The sequence below is a fragment of the Mastomys coucha genome, unplaced genomic scaffold (genome assembly GCF_008632895.1).
Source record: "Mastomys coucha isolate ucsf_1 unplaced genomic scaffold, UCSF_Mcou_1 pScaffold22, whole genome shotgun sequence".
Classification (NCBI taxonomy): Eukaryota; Metazoa; Chordata; class Mammalia; order Rodentia; family Muridae; genus Mastomys; species Mastomys coucha.
Genome location: NW_022196905.1, coordinates 60,100,935 through 60,123,943, shown reverse-complemented (window position 1 = coordinate 60,123,943; position 23,009 = coordinate 60,100,935). Strand labels below are relative to the sequence as shown.

The following is a 23,009-nucleotide window of genomic DNA, read 5'->3' as shown; positions in this document are numbered from 1 at the left end:
TCGCTGACTGTGCTCGCCTTGTTCACGCAGCTGTGTGAGCATCTCACCAGACCCCTAACTATCAATCAAAGGGCAATGACTAGAATTTTAATTAAACACAGGAGTTCCTAAATAGAACAGAGAGGCCTCCATTTTGAAAGGTGCAGCAACACTGGCAATGCCTTGACGCTGATCACACCAAACCTTTAAAGTCTACTGCAACCTATCATGAGCGACATAAGAGAGAGGATGTCATCCATACCTAAATCTGGGTGTAGTATTTGGTTCTTATAGGTACATGATAAACATCTTCTGAATGAATGAATGAATGGATTAATTAGTTAAGTCAATGTATATTTCAAAAATCCTTTACAAAATCCAATGGAAATGCTTGAAGGGTGAGACAATGAAGACAGATGATGAAAGGAATGGATGAAAATCAAACACAACACACACACATACACACATTTTGCTTTCATTTTTATTTTTAGCTTGACATGAGATAGAGGCCCAGATGTGTAATTCAAAGATTAAATGAGCTAATGCCATCTCAGCCCGAATTAACAATAACGAATAAACAATATAGGGTCTGGAGAAATGGTTCAGTGTTAAAACACTTGTTCTTGCAGAGGACCAGAGTTCAAACTCTCAGTCCCCGCATGGCGGCTCACAACCGCCCAGATCTCTAGTTTTGGGGGATTTGATACCTTTTTCTGACTTCTTCAGGCATCAGGCACACATGTGGTATACAGACATGAATATGAGGAAAACATTCATACATATGAGACAAGTAAATCTAAAAGAAAAATTAAAGAAAAATCATATATCCAGAGCATAAGAAAAAATGGTTTTCTAGCATTTAGGAAAATCAACTCATGAGACCATATCTAGAAAAGAGGTGGTCTAGGTGCACATGTCAGAAAAATGGATCTCGGCATAGTGGTGAGTGTCCAGGACTGATGTTGCATGGCTGTTAATGGAACAACTGAATAATTGAAGGGCAGGCCTGGGAAGTTCATCAGCAGGAGAGACACTTGAAGCTTGGTCTGTCTGTCTCCCATATATGAGCAATTGATACTTGTTCTTGAGACCTGCCAGTCATTACATAGTCCAAGGGCAATCATAAAATAAAGGAAACAGAGATGGTGGGAAATCTTATCCATGTTAAAAAATCAAAAACCAAAAACTAGTTCTTTTTTCCTTAGGGTTGGTTGTGGTTTAGTGGTTCTGAAGAAAAGACCCTTGGTTTTATAGGGATTGGAGTCCTAGGTTTCACTGATTTTGAGCTTGGAAACTAGCCACTGGCATGGAACTACCCCTGCCTTGCTCTGAAGTTGCTCCCACTGAGCACTTGGAAGCAGGAACAGTATGCATTTTGTTTTTACATCACCATACATTAATTACAACAACAGCATAAGATATATAAATTTTATATATCTTGGTAAATTTTAAAAAACTGAAAGATGCTTAGCATCTTAAAGATGGCCACCAGTGGCTAGATTCAAGAGAGACTGTTACAACAACTGGTTCTAGAACCTTCAGTGGGGGCTCACCATCAGCGTACCAGGACTTCCGGTCCACCCTGGGATACTAGGCCAGCCTATTACTCTGTTTGTAACCCCATCATGCATAGTTAGCACAATTTCTTTAGATTCTCATCAGAAGGGATCCCAAACCCTGAGACCTGGTACCCAGGGTTTCTTAGTTGTTGGTCCTTTTCTGCCTGACCTCCTGTTTCCCCACTAGAAACTTCTCTGCTTTGTGGGCTTCAATCTCTTGTACAGTTGCTCTGTCTTTCTGCACATCCCTTCATGCTCTTCCATCTGCCTGGACCACGCATGCCTGGAAGATTTAAAGCATTGCAACAAAATTTCAAAACTCTCCTTTTATCTACCCAAAATAGCTTTCTCCAGATTCCCAAGTGGGGTCCATGAATGTCCTTCGTTGCATTCCCACAACACCTAGGGGCTACATCCTTCTGAATACCGGCTATCCTAAGTTGAAATGTCCGCCTCCCTCAAAAGGTAATCCGTTCTCCAAAGGTGGTCCATCTCGACTTTCATGGCTAGCACCCTGAATTCATGGCAGTGGGCACCTTAGATGTTCACATGGTCTGGAATAACAGGGGAAGTCAGCTCCCCTTGACTGAGGAGTGCCCAGGTATCAGGGGTCACACTTCCATAAAGGGGAGGACATCCCTAAGATGCATGAACCCAGATGACAAGTGGCACCAATGACTACTTTGCAGCCACCATAATACTCACCTAAGTCTCCTTTCAGACTTGGAAAACTAGAACACTTCTATTAATAATAATAATAATAACTCCCGAGTGCTAATGCAATTTCCTAAAGTGGATAATTTTATAAGTCACTTCCGTGAGCCCTGAAGTCTCATCTCTTAATTCTTCAAGCTGGTCCCACCTCTGCTTACATCAAGCTTTCCAATGATTATAATTAAATAGTGACATCAGATACAGAGCCTTACAGAGAGCGAACATGCTAAACAAACACTTAAAAGCCATTTTATCTGGCTTTCTCTGACCTGAGAAAAGATGGCAGTAACAAAGAATGGGATCATTGTCTAGGATGGACAAGAAGGGGTGATATTTGAGCATTTTGTGATACAAAACTTGCAAATGCCTTATGCTTCTAATATTAGATAGGTGCGTGAGGGGCAGCCTCAAGAGAAAAATCAGATTCTAGAACAAGAGCCCTCTGCTCCATGGGCAAAATGGCATCGATTAGAAACTCCTGGGTGCTGGGCCTACGGTTCCTAGGTGTTCCTGTCCTGTAGATCCTGATGCAGGGTTAGCAGGTGCCAAGGTTTAGAGATCAGTATGTAGGGATGAACCACACGGACTGAAGGGTGTCCCAGAGGCTTCACCTTGCTCACCAACACACGGCAAGCACACTTCCCACCACTATGGGACTTGGCAAAGTTTCTTAAGAGATTAAATAACACATTGTTGCAGCCTTGAGGGCCTCGTGGTTTGTGTTGTAACTGCTCAGCTCCACCATTATGGAAGGAATGTAACCGAGATGTTGCACAAATGCAGGAGCATGGCCAAGTCCAGCCTTTACAGATTAAAAATTAGAATTTCACTTCATTTCCACATGCCTCACAGTACTCTTGTCTTGACATTTCTTTAGCCCTTTAAAGACATAAGAACCAGCCCTAATCCAGGCCGTGAAAAGGGGAGTAGGTCATAAGCCCCACTCTGCTCTATGTAAACGCTCCTGTTTGATCTCATATCTTTGGTTTTCTACAACCAAGTGACAGAAAAATAGCCCAGATCCCGGAAGATTCTCAGTATTTGTCCATATTGAGTTGATAAACTTAACTTTCATTTCATAAGGCTATATAAAGAAAAGTGTATCTCACAAGGCTGATTTTCCTTTTAGCCATCTTCTACGGAAATGTTGAGTGCTAAGTACCATTTTGAATGGTCTCTAATTAGTTTAGCAGTATATGCCAAGGCTGTAATAAATGTCCATGATTATAAGAAGTCAGTGAAACTCATGGAGTCTATAGATAGAGCTGGAGGAGCGAAAGGCACGCCAGTGCTCAGGAGCCATCTGTTCTCCTATGGAATTGACCAGCTGTCCTGACAATGACTTCCAAAGCTTCCCATCTTGAATGACACTGGTCTCTATCACAGAGGCAGAGACATAGGCGACACATTGGAATCAGAGTTCATCTTCTATATGTATCTATAATATTGCTATTATATATATAATATATATAATATATATATATATGTGTATATATATATATACATCATATATATAGCTTCTTTTTTCATGCAAAATTGGTGTGACTGTCATGGGCATTGAAACTTACATAATTAATCATACTTTCCATATTGCTATGGCACAAGTTCCTATCCCAATTACAGAAACTATATATTTATCTTTTGATTATATTGATATTTTCCATGGTCAAAGCTTTTATTTGTCAACTATATTAATATATTTTATAAGCTATTGGTAGAATAAAAGGGAGATATCAATTAATTAACTCACTAATCTTAGTAAACTAGTCCTTTAGTTCATAAAACACACATGAAAACCATGTTAGCAACATGGTCATACCAAGATGAGCCAAATGAAGGCTTTCTTTCAAACGTCCTTTCTTGAGTCTTCCACAGCCCTCCGTATGTTTCTGCTTGTCATCTGCCTGTTAGCATCTTGTTGCCATAGCACTCATTATTTATACAAACAAGAAGCAAGGGAAGAATTTCTGCCCACTTCCTGACAAAGTACTTAGAATTTCAGGCCAAGTGCTTGTGAGTCCAACTCTGTACACCAGATATGGTGAGGCAAGATAAGCCCAAGCCATTTAGTCTGCATTCTGAAGCTGGGAGACTTGGTTGTTTAAATGTCCAGAAGAGTGGAATAAGCTAACAATATCAGGTGATTTTTCTTATCCATTTAGCCAGTTGGTATTATTAGAGCATATAATAAATATAATATAATATAATATATAATATAATATAATATAAACCAACAAGATTGCAGATAGCATTTTAACTCTTCCCTTCTTGTAAAGAGGAAACAGATCTTTTAAATACCTTTTTAGAGGTGTGTGTGCGTGTGTGTGTGTGTGTGTGTGTGTGTGTGTATCTGAGTGTGTATCTGTGTTATGTAGATGTGTATATGGTATACACATGTGTGTCTTCCTCTATTGTCATTTGACTTATTGCCTTGAGACAAGGGTCTCTCACTGAATCAGAAACTTCCCATTTGGCTATAAATGCCAGCCAGTGAGTTCCAAGGATCTGCCTATCAAAGCACATGGCCATGTCTAGTTTTTTTTAATATGTGTGTTGGGGATTCGAACTCAGGTCCTCCTGCATGCACAGCAGATGCTTACCTACTTTACTGTCCCCTCAACCCAGGAAACAGATTTTTAAACATCAGAGGAATGTTATCTGTCATTAACAATGTCTGACACATAGGGAGCCTTCAGCTGATGTTTGCCATCACTAATAGTGAGAACCCCAGGGGGCCCAGTGCTCTTTGAAAGCATTCCATATTCCTTCCTTTCACAAATAGTAAAGTTCATGTTCTTCTACTCTGGAGACAAAGCCTGGCCTGCAACACAGGACTTCAGGCCGCTAGCCTATGTTCTTGGCTGGAAACCACCCTGCATTTCTGGCCCTTCTGCCTTTATTATAGAAACCAGTTCCACTATGTTCCAATAGGGAAGAAAACTGGGTGGAGGTAAGCACTGGGCCAGGTAGAGAGACTGCTGCCCCGTGATGAGAGGCACAGCACAGCATTGCTCTTGATCCATAGAGTGTGTGCCTGCAAGGCATCAGTATTTAATTTTTTATGAAACTGGCCAAAGGACTATAAATTAAAAATATAAATATAGAAAATCAGAATGACTTTGGGAGGGTTGAAGCTTGATCAATTATACTTTGGGATAGGACCAGGGCATGATGTCATTAATCAAATGAAAATTTTCTTTTTAACATGGAGAACATTTACTAGGGTCCTTAGAGGTTTTTTTGGGTAGGGACAAGGAAGTTCTCAAACAGAATTCTCATGAACATGATTTAAAAAAAAAATGAGTATTGTGATCATTGCTAAAATATTTTAAAGGGAAAGATTATTCCAAGTGTTTCACTCAGAACACACTTCAAATGCAGAATTGAAACCAAGAGAGCAAGTAGCTCATCAGAGGTGGGACAGGTCACGTCCCAAGCCTCGTGAGAGTTGATGGTTTGTAGCATGAACCTCCAACAGAGAGAAGCCATACATGGGGGAAATGGTCTTCCAAGTCACCAGTCATTGAGAGTTCATTAGGGCTAGACAGCAGGCTGAGTCGACCCATGTGCCTTTGTTCCTTACAAATCAATTGGTTAGATATTATCATTGTGCCATCCCACAGATGAGGAAGTCCAGGGAAGGATGTGAGTGACATTAATGCCCCCCCCCCCAGCCCCCTGCATCACAGCGGTGAAGTGGTGACTATCACCAAGTGCTTGCGAACACAAGCCATGCCCCGGGCAGAAACTGAATTACTCTGCTCGCGCAGAAACTGAATTACTCTGCTCGCATAGCCTCCGTTAAGCCTGGCCACAGCCTCCTGGAGTTTGTGTTAAAGTTACTCCTTACTTACTAGATAAAAGTTAAACAAGTTGGCCCCCAAGATCGGCTAGCAGAAAGTAGGCTCAGCAGAATGATGAAGCTCCATAATCTACACCATAGACACTCAGAAGCAGAGGAAGGCAAGTGTCACATGATCTTGTTGTACGTAGAATCTAAAAAAGTCAAACTCACAGAGTACAGAGCAGCCTGGTAGTGACCACAGACTGGTGAGGAGGACAGGATGTGACTGGGACAGCGCTGGTTAGGGGACTCAAAGTCTCATTTAGAAGGAGGGAGCAGGTGAGCTCTTGCATGGCATGGTGATGGCTGTAAGGAATTGTGATGTTGCTTCAAGTTCACAGAATCAGTTTCAAATGTTCCCACCTCAAAATGGGACATGTGTGAGGTGATAGACAGGACCTGCCAAGTCACCCCAGATCATAACACCTTACTGCACCCCACAAATAGCTATAGTTGTTTGTCAGTTAAACAAATTTGGGAGGAAAACATGAAACAGTGGGGGGGGGGGGTAAAGAAAGTCCCCATTTGCAAGCCTTTGGCTCTTTAGTAGTGAAGACCCAAGCTACTGGGTAGGAATAGGGAAGGAGTTGCCTTGGCAACCACTGGAGAACCAAACATGAAGTTAAACTAGAGGAAGCCCAGGGCTGACTCTGGAGGGTCACATTTGCTGTGTTGTATATGGCTCACTCAACATAGGGCTAGAATTTATCGCAGCAGGAACAATATGCGCATTGCCTGGAACAACATGCTAAGTGGGACAGTAAACCAGGGGAGGTTTGTGTGCCTGAAAGACTTAGGGGCAGGGAATGAATCAGTTAAAGAGAAGAAGAAAGTAGAGATAAGCAAAGAGAAATGCATCAATTCCCTTCCATAGACAGACAGGTATAATACAATATAAGCAGGCTCATAGGGATTGTCCATGTCAGAAAATGGGGCTGGGAGACAGCTCAGTTCATTTACCTTAAAGTGTATGAGCACAAGGACCAGTGTTCCATCCTCCAGAATATATATCAATGTGTGTGTGTGTGTGTGTGTGTGTGTGTGTGTGTGTGTGTGTGTGTACTGAAGCTGCCTATAATCCCAGCACTGGAAAAGCAGAGACAGGAGGTTCTCTAAGGCTTTCAAGCTAGCAAGCCTAGATGGTTTATTAAGCTCTAGGTTTATGTGTGATCCTATCTCAAAAAAAAAAAATTAAGGTAGAGAATGATTGAGAAATATACTCGACTCTGCCAGTGCCTGACTAATAAAGAAGTAGAGGTTCACAGCCATCCATTGGACTGAACACAGGGTCCCCAATGAAGGAGCTAGAGAAAGGACCCAAGAGCTGAGGGTTTGCAGCCCCTTAGGATGAACAACAATATGAACTAACTAGTACCCAATATGAACAAACTAGTAATATGGAGTACTAGTACCCCAATATGAACTAACTAGAGCTCCCAGGGACTAAAACTCCAACCAAAGAGTGCACATGGTGGGACTCACGGCTCCAGCTGCATATGTAGCCAAGGATGGCCATCAATGGGAGGAGAGGCCCTTGGTCCTGTGAAGGTTTATTGCCCCAGTGTAGGAGAATGCCAGGGCCAGGAAGAAGGAGAGGATGGGTTGGTGAGCAGAGGAAGAGGGGAGGGAACAGGGTTTTTTTTCGGAGGGGAAACTGGGAAAGGGATATCATTCACAATGTAAATAAAGAAAATATCTAAAAGAGAGAGAAATGCACTCATTGTCAACCTGTGCCTTCTACACACACACCCAAGCACATCTGTATGAACACATGCATACAAGTGCATGAACTCACATGTGTGTGCACACACAATAGATGTGTGAGGGTCTCTCTCTACATGGAAGGCAGTCTTTTATTTGTGAATAGTTAGTGAACGACTGCTGGAAGTCTGTGGCAGAGTCTGGACTATTCTGATGGATAAAGAAGGGAGCCAGGCAGGAACAATGATTTTGTTAATAATGTTTCGAGTTTCCAAACTGAGCCAACTTAAAAATCTGAACTTTGGCCCCCACACATTTAAAACATCAAAGAAGTATACAGTGCAATGAGTAAGATTTTCTGAACATATTATTTTTTCCTATAGTTGTCTAAAAGTATGAGCTCTCTGTTCACCTAACTTTGGAAAGTCAAACCTGAGCCTTACTCTAGTGAGTTCTTTGCTGACCCCAAGCATGATGGCTTAGTGACTAAATGGTCACTAAAAAGAATGGTGGAGAATTCGACACCTACAAGTCAAGATGGAGCAGTTTTCTTAAGACTGTACACGAGCCAGTAGCTGCTGGCCAAGGCAAAGGCTAGAGTACAGGTGATCTAGAGTAGCTGCCCGTCATCACTCTGGCTGTGAGCCTCTCAGAGTTCTTTGTTTCCCATCCCTGATGATAACTCCCCTCAGCCACTCTCTTCTCATGCTGACAAACAGGAAAAAGAAAACGAAAACACAGTACCACGTAACTTCTTTCTTATATAACCCATGCCCTCCCAGACCCCCAGCCCCCAGGAAAACCAGAACCCAAAGGGCCTTGATGTTTTTATCAACGCCACTCAATGTCAGGGACAGGAAATAAAAATATTTTTCTTTCCCAACTCAAATACAATATCCCTTGTGAAGCTGCTAAAAACAAAACAAAACAAAACAAAAACAAAACTAGAAATAGAAGATTTGGGGGGATGTTTCAGGTGGGAGACACTCATCAAAATATCCCATTTCGCTAAAAATATCTCCAAGTTTTTCTTAGCACAAGTTTTTCCCCAACACTGAACTTGAGCATGATTAATCTGTTTCACTCTTTTGTAGTGGAAGAAAGCTCTGAAGTCATCACAAAAGAGGTAGCTCTGGAGCAGTCCTATGGGACCAAAGTCCCTCTAGGTGTGTCAGGCCAGAGGGTTGTTTTCAGAAAGGAAACAGGACAAGTGGGAGAGGGAGGAGAATAATGCAAATGACTGCATCCTCATTACCTGGCAACCAGAGTTTAAATCAAAGACCCAGGAGGTAACTTAGGCAAGTTGAGGAGTCCCTGAAGGCTAAGCTTAGGACAGCAAAATGTCTTCTGTCAGCTGTTTTGGCACAGATAAATGAGGCCTTTTGTTTGGGAAGCTTAACCTTGTTGATGACAGCGGGGGCTGACCTAGCACTTGGAGATGAAGGAGGACAAATGGAAAGGTTTGGTGTCTAGGGTGGGCTCACACATCACAGCTCCAGTAAAGGAGAGATGTGTATGATGGCAACAGAGCTTTGGAGAGCAGGGTGACCTTGGTAACAGAAAGCTAGGGAGCTGCAGGACAGCAGAGGTTCCTCCTGGCTTCCTTCTTTAATGGCTTCTTCTCTTTGCCATAGCAATCTCCTGGGCCCAATTCCTCTCCTCAGCGGGAACAAAGTAGATGACAGCTAAGTCTGTTTCAAGTCCTGCCAAGAAAAACTGCAGGGTTAAGAAAACACACAGAAACCCAGACACACAGACACACAAGACACACAAGACACACAGACAGACAGACAGACAGACAGACAGAGAGACGCACCCCCACACACAGCTTAAAATATCATGCTACTGTTTTTTTTTTTTTCATACGTTTCCTGGGTACATATACACACATGGAAAGATTGCTTTCATTCAAAGGGCTCAAGAATGTTCACAGTCTATCAAGGAGTTGTTATGCTCTCAAGCTCTGTCACCAGCTGCTTCTGTTCTCCAACAGGCCATAGATTTATTTTTGAGTAGTCGATCATTCAGTTGGCCAATTACAACCCAAACTATAGCACATAAAACCACCAGGATAATCCTAGGTCTGTGGCTGGCCAGGCCTGGGGGACATGGGTGGGTAGTTGGGCACACTAGTTCACTGTGTTACTGGAAGCACAAAAGTGTCCCCATAAAAGAAGAGATTGAATTCCAGGCAGAAATATAAATATGACTATCTACAGAAAGATGTTTTCCATGATGGTGAGTCAATGTGCCCTGCAAATCTGTCACCCATGCATGCAAAAGAAAGGAGGGGGAGAAAACCTAACCAGGGCTTGTGAAATGTCAAAATGATAAAAATTAATCACAAAATAAATGCACAGCACACACTTTCTAGAAAGGGGCAGATAGAGATATCTTTGTATCGTCATCATCATCATCATCATCATCATCATCATTATTATTCATTTTCATCATCATCACAGACTGACAGCCAAGATATCAAGATCCCAACACAATCTGCTACACGGTGGGGAGAGTGTCCCTCTGTGTGTTTATTTTAAGAGAAGAGAGGAATTTACTTTAAAAGACTAGAACTGAGTTAAAGTCAGAAACCAGCAGGGGTATTTAAGGAGAAATGAGGGAAAGGGGCAGTAAGCCCTTCCTTCCTTCTTCTCCCCACCTCCTTTCCTTCCTTCCTTCTTCCTCTCTACCTCCTTTCCTTCCTTCCTTCTTCCCTCCTTTCCTTCCTTCCTTCTTCCTCTCTACCTCATTTCCTTCCTTCCTTCTTCCTCTCTACCTCATTTCCTTCCTTCCTTCTTCCCTCCTTTCCTTCCTTCTTCCCTCCTTTCCTTCCTTCCTTCTTCCCTCCTTTCCTTCCTCCCTTCTTCCCTCCTTTCCTTTCTTCCTCTCTCCCTCCTTACTATTCCTCAACTTTCTTTCTTACCAGTCTATTCAGATTTTTTTCCCTAGGCATTTTTTTCTTCCTAAAAGTCTTTACTAGCTAAGTAGGTAGGTAGGTGAGTAGGTGAATAGATATAAATCTGTTAAGTTGTTTAGGACTTTGCCTTGATGGAATATTTTGAGCACAGAAACCTCCTACCATTGGTGCCATCTACATACATGTAATCAATCACACATCCAAGAATAGCCTAAATTTTCCTATACTTCTAAGTGAAAAATCTAGAAGCAGCAGTGTGGGTAAAAATCCATATCTTGGAAACTTCCATTTTTCTGGGAGTATAAAACTCAAGCTGAACAAGGAAGATGGATTACAATTCTGTCAGAAACTGTTCTAGCAGAATCAGGGTGGAGTGAAAGTCCCAAGACATATACCGGTAAATTGATTCAACCAGGGCTGTGTTTGGGCCCAGAGGAGTCAGGAAGCAGCCAGTGAAGGCAGAGCAGTTCCAGACCACTGCTCATCCCACAAGTATGGCTGAGGTCAGGGTCTCAGGTCAGTCTTGGGTTTGTCCCTAGGAGAGGCAGGGAAACCACAGCAACTTTTCAAGTTGTACTCTTTATGGTCTCTGTGGGGACACAGCCAACATCACAGTCAGGGGGCTGTTTACCAACAGTGTCTTCCAGTACCTCCTTCAGAAACGACTGTAGAAACCCCTGCCAAAGCTTACATGAGAAGCAAAGAGAAGAGGCCGAGTGCAGCCATGTAAAACATGCCCCAGTCATTTCGTAACCTCCAGTTCCTTGCAGATGGCTGCTGTGGAAGAAATGACTGCTTACAGAAAACAGAGCCCAGGAACCCATCCAGCCACCAGAAAGAGAGAAGCACGGAAATTATTCACTGCGCTCTGAAACTCACAGCGATGCCTTGCTCGGTTGGAGCTCTACCGTGTCTAGGAATAAAACCTTCACAGAGAAGAGGGAATGGGGTCAGGGGCAAGTGCAGGTCATTGGGGAAGGCATTCAATGTCAAAAGGGACACACTATATTAAAGTGGAGCCCTACAGATTGGAGAAGCCAGAGAGAAATTAGTACAACTCACATACTCAGGATATGTGAGCTCAGTTGCCAAGGTCGTAGCAGAAGCCATGGAAGCTGGCCTTCATCAACCCACCTGCTCAAAGCTGGGCCTCAGGAGTCTTGGGATCCTTGGAACCAATTACATAGGGGTTATCCTTATCTCTCCTTTACACTGTTTTCCAGAACAGTTCGGTATGCCACTCCATACACACACAACCTACCCTGCTTTCCCTTCCAGCTGCCTAGGAATGCACAGAAACACAGTCCTTCTAGGTCCTACTGGACATCTCTTTCTAAAGACATGGGAAAAGGGCCATGGAGATAGTTCGAGATAGTTCCTTAGTCTCATTAGTTGTTGGCACCCTATAGTCTGCTACGCCCTGCAGGGTTTAGACAGCAGCATACATCGGCATAAAACTTGAGGTGGCTGGTTCTGACACTGACCACCCAGCATTTGGTTTCATACATTTGGTGCAGTAGCAGTGCAGTCAGTATGTAGGGGAGATTAGGAGGAATACATACGCATCCCACATACATGTGTGCATGTGCGCATGCACACACACACACACACACACACACACACACACACACATCAAACCAATCTCCTTTACTTGCTCATTCTTAAATTGTCCTTTCTCCTGGAGAAAGTTTTATTAACAGAACATTTGGACTTTACATTCAGAGCTAAACGCTCAAAGGATTCCAAAATCGTCTCAATAACAATTTTCCTCTTCCTCTTCTTTTACCTCCTCTTCCTACTCTCTCTCTTATTCTTCCTTCTCCTCTGTTTACTCTTCATTCTTCTCCTGCTCTTGCATCTCTTCTTTATGAAAGTCAAGACGTCAGTTATTAAGCCCCATTTTACAGGCAAGTAAATATGGGCCTCAAATGATTAAGGAATCTGCCAGGATATGCAGATAAGATATGTATCCTGAAAATTCAGGATTTCAGATTAGGCTTACTAACTTAGTAGAAGAATGTCAGCTACCAACAAAACATACTCACCTTCGGAAACATAGATTTTTAAGAAAGTCTGGGGGTTATTAAGAATTGCATTACTATTGTTCAGCAGATTATCTACTGAATATTTATGTACCAGGTGCTGAAAATGCTCAGGCTGGCATTGGACCTACATGGCTCTGTTCCAGCTGTTTCTCTAGTTTCTACGTGTCTTATCATCAAAAGAAGAAGCTGATGAATATGCTACCCAAGGCAACCTGGAAAGCAGGTTCTTTTTCAATGTCTTTAGAGGAAACAATCCCACTTCCCTTTAGCATTTCCTAGGACTCTCAAAGAACCATTTGGGACATGCAAGAGGCTAGAGAGATGGATGACTGGGGGACATGAAGGAACACAGGGACGTGTATAGCATATAAAGTGTGAAGTCAGGGGGTCTGTTTCTGTCCTAATATCAGGGAAAGGTGACTTTGCATGCCTTCCTTCCCCGTCTAGAAGGGAGCGCTGAAAGAGTGGTATGTATGCTCTTGTCTCTTCTTTACCTGGGAAAGCTGGAGGAGTTATGGCCATGCCTAACACTCAACACACCTTCAGAGAAAGCCGGTTGCTGAGAGCAGCTCACACCCATAGGCTGACTCCCTAGATTCCAGGCAGCAACTTCAGGTAGCCCCACCCATGCGGTGCAGAGCTAACAGCCCCTTCTTCCTCGTCTGCTGAATCAGCCAGGCTGGAAGGATCCAATGAGGATGGTTATAGACTCTGGAGATATTTGGTTTAACTTGGCACCACAAAGGAAATAACAGTAGTTCAGGGAGAGAATAAAAATGAGGAGTTGGCAGAATAAAGGTGATAAAAATAGATTTTCCAACTCCACGAAGATGAATCATTTTGCCACGGGGATTCGTGAAGCTGTTTCAGTTTGGTTTTGGATTCAGCCCCATAAATTTGATGAAGAGAAATTTCCTTCCCTCGATAACCAGTGCCATGAAGTGTTCAGCGTTCAGACAGCTTTGACAGGGTTTTATTAGAAAACCTCTCAGGGTTACCCTCCAGTCCTTTCTATGCCTGCTATAAATATAGATTGTGATGGGCAAGGACCAGTGGGGGAGGCAGCCCTTGAATTCAGAACCACTGCCTTTTCCTCCCTGGCCAATTTTTTCCTTGATTCTTTTTGTTGGCAGAAAAGGAGATTTTTTACAATGCATAGTGAGACAGCTGAGACAAGAGAAGAGCGAGAGAGAGGTCTCAGGTGAGAGGATATATATATCCTCCTGCATATTTAGTCACATTCGGTGCCCTCATGGTACCAAATGGTACAGTGTCAGGGTCAGTCTTTAAAACATAGCAGGGCGGCTCCTCTCTCACAAAATCCTTAACATCCTCTTGAGTTGGGCAAGTTAATACATCTGTGTTTTAACTACATATCTGTAAAGAAAAAGACAATATTCTGCGTAACAGATAAAGCCTATTTAAAGTGACTGGAGGTTGGGAGAGGTGTAAATAGTAAAAATCCATATCAAGGGCTAAGTGATGGAAAATCAATTTTAACGACATTAGCCATATCACAGAACTCACATTTTTAAGCCAAATGTAAAAATCCACATCACCTCCTTCCTTCTCCCCTGGACATCAATCATATTGATACTTTCCAATAAGGGATGTACTCACCCAGCACGTCCTCACACTCTGTCCTGAGCTCCAGCAGACCCACACAGGGAGGGGGAAGGCACAACTCCCCTCCTGTGAGCCCCTCACAGCAACCTAGATGCTCCTACATTCTGTTGCCCAGCAAGATCCTCACTACTGCAGAGCCCTGCTTGGAGCAGAGCAGGCAGGCTGCACCAGCCGGAATGCGGATGTGGAGAAGGAGAATGAAGTGTGAAAGAGCTGATTGCCACACCTATTGGGAAGGGAGGTGGGATTCTGATCCCTCCAAGGAAGAGGAGGAAACATCCCCAGAGCTCCAGAGACCCAAATGCTACGATCCTAAAAAGAAAACATGGCGACAGCCTGTAGCACACAGTAGGCTTGCAATACTACCAGCCATTCTGGAACTGGACTAAAATAAGTGTGACTGGGCATATGGCTTCAAGTTCCAACTCTGAGACAAACCAGCTGCAGTATCCCGGGCCAGTTATCACCTTCTGAGCCTCAGTTTCCCCATTTATAAAATGATAGTGTTGTTAAACAGGTGGGGGGCTCCTAATCCTGCAGCCATGAAAATAAACACAAGCTTAAGAAATAATAAGCACTGCTAGGATTTACCGACAATATATTACATACCATCTACCATTATCTTAGACATTTAATGTGTGTCAGCTCGCTTGGTCCCACAACGCCGAGATGAGATTTATTAGCTTTATTTTATAGACGAGGAAACGATCACACGCTCTCCGTGAATCCCCATGAACATAAAAGATCATTATATCCACTCAGTGTTTTGAATTTAAATGGTGGCATTTAATCTCTGTGCCTGAAATTGAGATGACATCTGAGAATGGAATCCAGCCCTGTTGGATGACTAATGTGTTTACAGTCTCTGCTGGTGTAATTCGGAGATACCAGTATTTATGGTTATAGTCGCTCGCGCTACTGCAGAATCCATTTTCCACCTGTTGTTTTTTATTAAAACTCCATAAAGGCCATGAAATATTTCTTTGTACAGATTCTAAAAACAGGGTCCTGAAATATGTGAACCGAGATTCTGTGTGTGGATTTACTGTTTGGAATTTTCAGGTGCCATAAAACACAGCATTACGACCAATCTATCACTTACAAAAGTTTATTAGATTGATAGGCCAGCAGACTCTCTGGCATTCTGCCATTTATTGACACCAATATATCCTATAGTAGGTTGGCGTTTAACACTTATTAATAACTTCTGTGTCTCCACCGTTTCCTTGCATTATGCCCTCCTTTATCATTATCAGGGTTATTGCCATTTACCTACTTTTTAAATAAAATGTTTAGTTTAGAGAGAGGTTTTTTTTAAAAATCTAAAGAAAACTTGCAAAAAGAAAAAGAGGTTCAGTCCAGCTAAGACCCCACATCTCAATGCCTAGGATCACCGTAGCAACTGGAGAAGAGATGCTGGCAGAGTGCTGGAAGCCAACATCTGGGTTTCAGCTCTTCGCTACCATCTAGCATAGCATTACATTGTCAGCAGGTCAGGACTTACCTTGTTTCTGAAACTTGCTTTTTTTTTTTTTAATGACCTCGACAGTCATAAAGAACACTGTCAGGAATCTTGTAGAATTTTTTTTTTTTTTACTTGACTTTGCTATTTTTTCCCTCATGCTTAGCCGTGTGAGGAGGACTATTAAGGTTAGCTCCTATTTTGACAACGTGGTATCCCTCACACTGCTTTTGTTTTCTTTTTTTTTTTTCACTTTATATGGGTGTGGGGAAGGCTGTCTGACTACGCTCTCCAGGCTGGTCTTGAACTCCTGGCCTCAAGTGATCCTCCCGCCTCCTCTCCTTGGGTAACTGGGACTACAGGGCTCTGCCAAGGTGCCTATTGGTCTTCATATTTTTTAAAAACTTTATATTTAAGTCAAACAGAAGGCTTAAGGCAGTGGTTCTCAACCTGTGGGTTGAAATCTATTTAGGGGTCAAACAACCCTTTCACAGGGGCCAAATATCAGACACCCTGCATGTCAGATGTTCACATTACAATCCATAACTAGCAAAATTATAGTTATGAAGTAATAACAAAAATAATGTTATGGTTTAGGGGTCACCACAACATGAGGACGGGTATCAGAGAGTCAAGGCATTAGGAAATCTGAGAACGACTGCTTTAAGGTAGGTAAAATTGAACTCTGGGAAAGCAAATTAAATATCAAGGTTTTTAGTCAGTTATTGTGTATTTTACACTGTTGAGAGGGTGAAAATGAGAGAAATTAATGTTCACTTCCGTTTTTAGGTCAATGTAGAGCCAAGCTACTAGCAGGAAGCCACTTCATGATCAGATAGGTGTCTAGCAATTCTTTTGAAACGCTGGCCAAGATAAACTTCCTATGAAAACAGTCTCAGATGAAGACACACTGGAAGAGCAACATTATCCCAGCCACGCATGGCCTACTGCTCATGCCTTCCAGTGGGTAGGGACATGTCCCATGAACTCGGGTGGAAAGTCCACTGTAAGAATTAGTTCCATGGAAATTTCTTTATGTAAGCCGTGAAAAACAGGTAAGACAAAGACCAAAACATGTGTCCCCGTCCTTGTATATTTTTCTTCACAGTTCCTAATTGAAGCTTTTACTCCCAAGGGGGAAGAGCAAGGAAGTGATGTAATGTCACAGGCTGCCGAACTCTTGCCCAGGGAAAGATAAGCGAAAACAACTGACCTCTTTCTTCAAAGAAAGGTTTGGGTCCACCCCCGCCCCAGAAACAGGAAGAAGAAAAAAAAAAACCTAAGGGAAGATTGAAAAAAAAAAAAACTTACAGAACATCTATATATAACTCCCGTCTTTGTGGGGACACAAAACAATCATGGGAACATGTTAGGAAAATAATCTATAGTGCACAGAGAGGCTATCAGGTGTCAGTTAGTGACTCAAGTCACTTAACACACATGAGGAAGGATTTAGGTGCTTGCATATGTAGCAGAGGATGGCCTAGTCGATCATCAATGGGAAGAGAGGCCCTTGGTCCTATGAAGGTTCTATGCTCCAGTGTAGAGGAATGCCAGGGCCAGGAAGCAGGAGAGGGTGGGTTGTTGAGCAGGGGGAGGGGGAGGGAATAGAGGGTTTTTTTGGGGGGGAGGGGAACAGGAAAGGGATTATCATTTGAAATGTAAATAAAGAAAATATCTAATAAAAAAAAGAATTTAGGTGCTTGGCTGGCTTCCCCACTGTTATGGGTTAAATTGTATCCTCCACAATGTCCTCCTAACCAGCTCCTTGTAGCTCAGAATGTGGCAGTATTTGACTTTAAAGAGGTTATTATGCTATAGGAGATGGTCTGCGTGAACACTAAGCCACGCTGTGGTGGCGTTCTCCTAGAAAGCGGAAACGCAGACAAGGACAAGCATGTAAAAAAGTACAAAAGATGGCCATTCAGAGAAAACCAAGCCTCATCCCAGCTTGGATCTTGGATGCTCATGTTCCTTCAGAATTGTGAGAAAATGCATCACTGTTGCTCAAGCTGTCCATTGTGTGGCACCTGTCGTAGTAGTAGAACAAACCAACACACTCACCTTCCACTAACTGGAAAAGCCGAGGGATAGCAGCACTTAGATCATGAGCCAGGTGGGTATTACCCAACAGGTAGTCAATCAAACAGGTGAAGGACTTTCAAAGTCTCCACCCGGCATGCATTTAAAGCCAAGCCCAACCCTTAATGCCTTCTACTGTGGCTTCAAATTCCTTTTGTCTCTCTTTCCTTTCCCTTTCGTCCCTTCAGGACTGGTCAAACACATCCAAAGGTAAAACCACAATTAGGAGGAGGGATTCAAAGTTTGTGGTTATAGGAAAGGAAATTAATTTGGTTTCCTGCATACTTAAGCATAAAGATTTAATGTCAGAATTTTTCGTTCATTAATGGAGTCCAAATTTTCCCATGTTTCCCCTGAGTTCCAATCTAATGTGTCCTTTACCCTGCAGACATCTGCACATAACCGTCTCTTAGAGACGGCCAAGTTAGTGTGTCCAAAACAGAATCGATCTTTGTCCTTGGAAGCCATTTCTCATTCCCCTGTTCCTGTGATCCCTATTATGAACATTAGCATCCTCCAAGTTGCTCAGGTCCAAGACATGAATGTCATCTTCCTAGCATTATTTATGGTGTTTTTACCAAGTCCAACATGTACATATTTTTAGCATCTGAAATAAAGTTGCATCCTTCCATTGCGGGTGCCTTACCATTGTGTCATAATTGAATCGGCAGGTGGTTTTTATTAGCTAGACTCGTACAAATGGTATGTCTCATAAAATGATGGCTTACTGTGTTTGGAGACAAGTTCTGTCTTCCCAAGTCCATTCCCCTTGGCCCTTCATCTAGGCTTAGATGTGCATCAACTCTCATTGGGATTTGTTGTCTCCAAATCAACGGATGCTTGGTTCCTTCCCATAGTTGGCTTCATACACTCATAAGTGCTTCAGTCTGAAATGTTTCCCCAGAGTTTATGTGTTCAAAGCTTGGCCCCTGGTGAAGCAGTATGAAGAGGTGAACCCTGAGAGGTGATTGGATTGTGAGTATGCTACCTTACACTTGATGAAGTCATCACTGAATGGGTCATTAAGAGGTGAGGCCTAGTAGGTGGAGACAGATTACTATAGATGTGCCATTAAAGGATATGTCTTCTACAGTCTCTTCTCTGTCTGTTTGCCTTTTGGCTGCCATGAACATAGGCATCTCCTCTGCCACACACTCCTGCTTCCATAACTCTGCCCCCTATCAAGCCCCAAGTAATAGAGCCAGCCAACCTTGGACTGAAGTCTATGAAACTGAACCACAATAGAAGCTTTTTCCCTATAGGTGTTTCATCTCTGGTATTTATTCACAGAGATGGCAGGCTAGCTAGCCATACATAGCTGCAGTTATCTGCAGCACACACAGAAACCCTCTGGTTTCAGTAGGTCTCAGTGCATGGAAAGGAGATCAACTCCACCTAGATGGGATTTCTGGCCTCAATGTGCTCTTTCTGGTTCACTTTCCAAAACACTGACTTCTCACAGAGACCCTTAGCTCCAGATACGACTGATGGGAACACTGGATACTCCCAGACAGCATCTAAGCTCTTCTGGCTTGACCTTATACATTCCCAACATGAAGATCCTTTCTACAACTCCAATGTGTCTTGCGTTCATAGGAGCGCTGGTCACACTTCACCTTTTCAAAGCAGGGCTTGATCTCAAGTCAACACACCTTTCATGGTCATCCTTGCATATTAGACTTCATTAGCCCTCTCTAGCTTACTCATTGTTAGACTGGTTTCTTTGCCTCCTAGGAGGAGGACCCCTAAAACTTACAGGTTATGCCTTATATCAAAAGCAGATTTGTACTTGGAAGGCAAGAGAGGAGAAACCATCTCTTTTTGGTGCAATGTCAACCCCACCCCACCCCACCCCTGCCATGCCAAGGAAAGAATGCCAAAAAACAAATCAAGGAACTAAGTTGAATCTCATACAGGAGGCTGTCCCCAGGAAACTGTAATCTTTAAAGTCCTATGACCCTATGGTCAGTCTCTTGAGGTAAATATTATTTGGGGGTTTCTACCCCACCTTAGATCATTTAGTTCCCAAATAAAAGGCACAAAACATTTATATTTATAATAAGCCTTAAAGCATTAGAGCTGGGCAGATATCAACCCTCTATAATATTCTATTTCTCTGCCAATTAATACCAAGATATCTCTTGCCATGTTACACCTGGGCTGATCCTACTCCAACTGGCTGGACTTCATGGCCAGGTGCTCACAATCCACCTACCCCAGTGCCTTCTTCCTTTTCCTCTTCTTTCCCCATGGACTCTTTCCCTCCCCTCTACCTGTGACTCCTAAACCAGGTAACAGGAAAGCCACCTACCTCCATTCTCTCTAGTAACTGGCTGTTATCATTTTTTTTCAACCAATAGTTTTAAATTAAGGAGCAAAGTTTGCACAACAAAAGCTGGCATACTTGAGAATTCACTCATAGCATACATAGCAACAGATCAAACCTCAACACATGGCTTTAGAAGAATAAGAATATTTACAGGTCAGTAGAAATGCTTCTCAGCTTACGAATAAGTCCTGACGAATATGACATACATTGAAAATCCAGTTAACACATCCACCTCACCAAACAGCACACTCAGGGACGCGACACACAGTAGTGTGTGAGTATGATGTTTACTTATGTGTGGCTGACTGGAAGCTGTGGCTCCTGCTGCTGTCAGGATTTGGAAAGTCATTACTGTACCTCTTCAGCCCAGGAAAATATCAAAGGAAAGATTCTACTGAAAGGGCGTCACTTTCACATCATCGTAAAGTCAAGACATGGCGAGCCAAGCCAAGTGGAGTATGTATGCACAATGATTTCAGTCCCTGTGACAGGTAGAGTCCAGCAGCTCCCAGGGATCACTCCTGGTATTCAAGTCCTTACTGTGTGGGGTTGACTGTGTGGGGTATTCAAGTCTCCTTCCCTGTGTGGGGTTGACTTAGTGTCTTGCTTTTAATTACATGTATGGCAGAAGTGATGGAATGGCATTTCAGAGATTAAAGTATAAAAGACAGTAACTTCCACCTTAAGCATTTGTGCTCTCTCTCATCCTCACCTAACTCTTTCCTTCCCCCCTCCCTCTCCATCTCTCTTACCTTCCTTCCCTCTCCCTCTCTGTCTCCCTCCCTCTCTCCTTCTTTTCTTCCTCCTCTCTCCTTCCCTCTCTCCCTTCCACTCTTTCTCTCTCTCCTTCCCTCTCTTCATCCCCTCCCCAATGAAAGAGACTCTGAACTAGCAGCTGCTCTAAGCCTTGCTCAGATTCCTAACCCATGGGAATTACGTGATAAGCAATGTGGTTTTAAGCTACTAAATTGGGCGAGCAATTTGTTACACAGCAGTGGATAACTAATGTCCTCTCCAAAACAAGAAAACCCAAATCGAGATCATATGTGCAGGATAAGTATAAGAAACAAAACTTCTTATCAAGTCTTCTGCCAGAAAAACTTGACAAGGAGACTAGTGGGTCAGTCTTATCTAGGCATATTATCAAACAGGAGCTAAAAGTTGCACGCACACAGCACAGGATGGAGGATGCCGTTTGCTCTTATGTTTGTATGACTAATTGGAAGCTGTGGCTCCTGCCACTGTCAAGATTTAGAATGCCATATTGCTTTTCCCCACCCCAGGAAAAGATCAAAGCATAGAGTCTACTGAACAAGCATCACTTTTAGACTACGGTAAAATTAAAAAGGAAAAAGTGAACCAAACCAGTCCTCAAGTGTGTGTACAACTCTGCTATCCCTGGTGACTTGCAGATTCTGATAGCTAACTCTGCCTCACTGGTTATTAGACTGCTCCTTGAACCTTTCTAACTCACTGTGGAAAAATGTTGTCATCATTTGTCATACCATATTCATTATGTAGCCATATCTTTTGGGTTGGGTCATAACTTAAACGTAATCTGGCTCCTGAAGAAACATGGATGGGAGAGATAAAATTTAGACTCTAACATGGGTCAGGAGGAGCCTGAAAAGCCTCTGTTATCACATGTTTGGATTCCATTCCATACAAATCCGAGAGCTTTATAATAGTATAGGAAAAGACGAGGCCCAGAATGGTCTGCGCTTTTATGAGCTAATTGTGGAGATGTTACAAGAAGCACACAGCCAGAAATTACCTGGGAGACATTAAATAAACTATCTAACTCCCCAATTAATGTTCTATCCTTCAAGTTAACACAAGGCTGAATGGAAGGAAAAAAGAAAGAAAGAAAAAGAACAAAAAACCAAAACAAAACAAAACTCACATTTTTGTTGATTTTTCCCTCTTCAGTCTGTACTCTTTTATGTATAAAGCTAGTAAAATGCTAACAACCATCTCGACTGCAGCTTAGCCTTGGCACCAACCTTGACAGCAGCACATTGAGCATTCCTTCTGTGTACCATGTGGGAACACAAGCAAAGCTTCTCATACCGTGCCAGGGATGAGGATAAAAGGAGATGTGTCATGAAATCCAGTTCTAGCTGAGCTACTCCACAAGATCTATTCATTTCCCTCAGTGAAACATACTGCCTTCGCAAAGGACAGTCAGCTAGCCGGTTCTCACTTGTCTCCACCACAAAGAGCCTGGCCATCGGAATTTGCCCGACTACATCACGCAGTGACCATCAAGAGTAGGGCTGCAGGCACAGGACTCCAGAACGGGGTTCTAAGCCAACTCTCTTTCCCCATCTATCCTTCCCCAACTACCTTCCCCAGAGCGGGGATGCTAGGTCTTCATGTCCCTATGTCTTTTATTCTGATATATCTATTTCAGAATCCTAGGTTAGGACAGCTGTGTCTGGCTAGGGCGACTGGCACCAGGAAAGGTGTCAAAAGGCATAGCACAAAAAAAAAGGTAAGAAAGGAAAAAGGCAAGAGCTAGTGTAATAGGAATTCTGGTTGCTGATAGGGAAAGGCTTAGAGGAAACTGATATGCAAGAAATACATGCACGCATGAGACAGACTCTCTTTCTCTGTCTCTGTCTCTGTCTCTGTCTCTGTCTCTGTCTCTGTCTCTGTCTCTGTCTCTCTCTCTCTCTCTCTCTCTCTCTCTGTGTGTGTGTGTGTAAGTGTGTAAATGCATGCATGTGCATATACCTATGTGTGAATGTG

General features: G+C 42.9%; 1 protein-coding gene across 11 annotated transcripts in view; it reads right to left on the bottom strand.

Moving 5' to 3' along the window:
• The window catches only part of Limch1 (LIM and calponin homology domains 1), a 308,356-nt gene that overhangs the window by 133,421 nt on the left and 151,926 nt on the right, over positions 1 to 23,009 (bottom strand). Inside the window, exon 1 of one of the 11 annotated variants that reach the window (XM_031342513.1) lies at positions 14,380 to 14,465. The exons of the other annotated variants lie outside the window; for them this stretch is intronic. The gene's annotated coding sequence lies outside the window, so the exon portion shown is untranslated. Of the gene's footprint in view, positions 1 to 14,379; positions 14,466 to 23,009 lie in introns of those variants that run through there. 11 annotated transcript variants of the gene reach the window in all.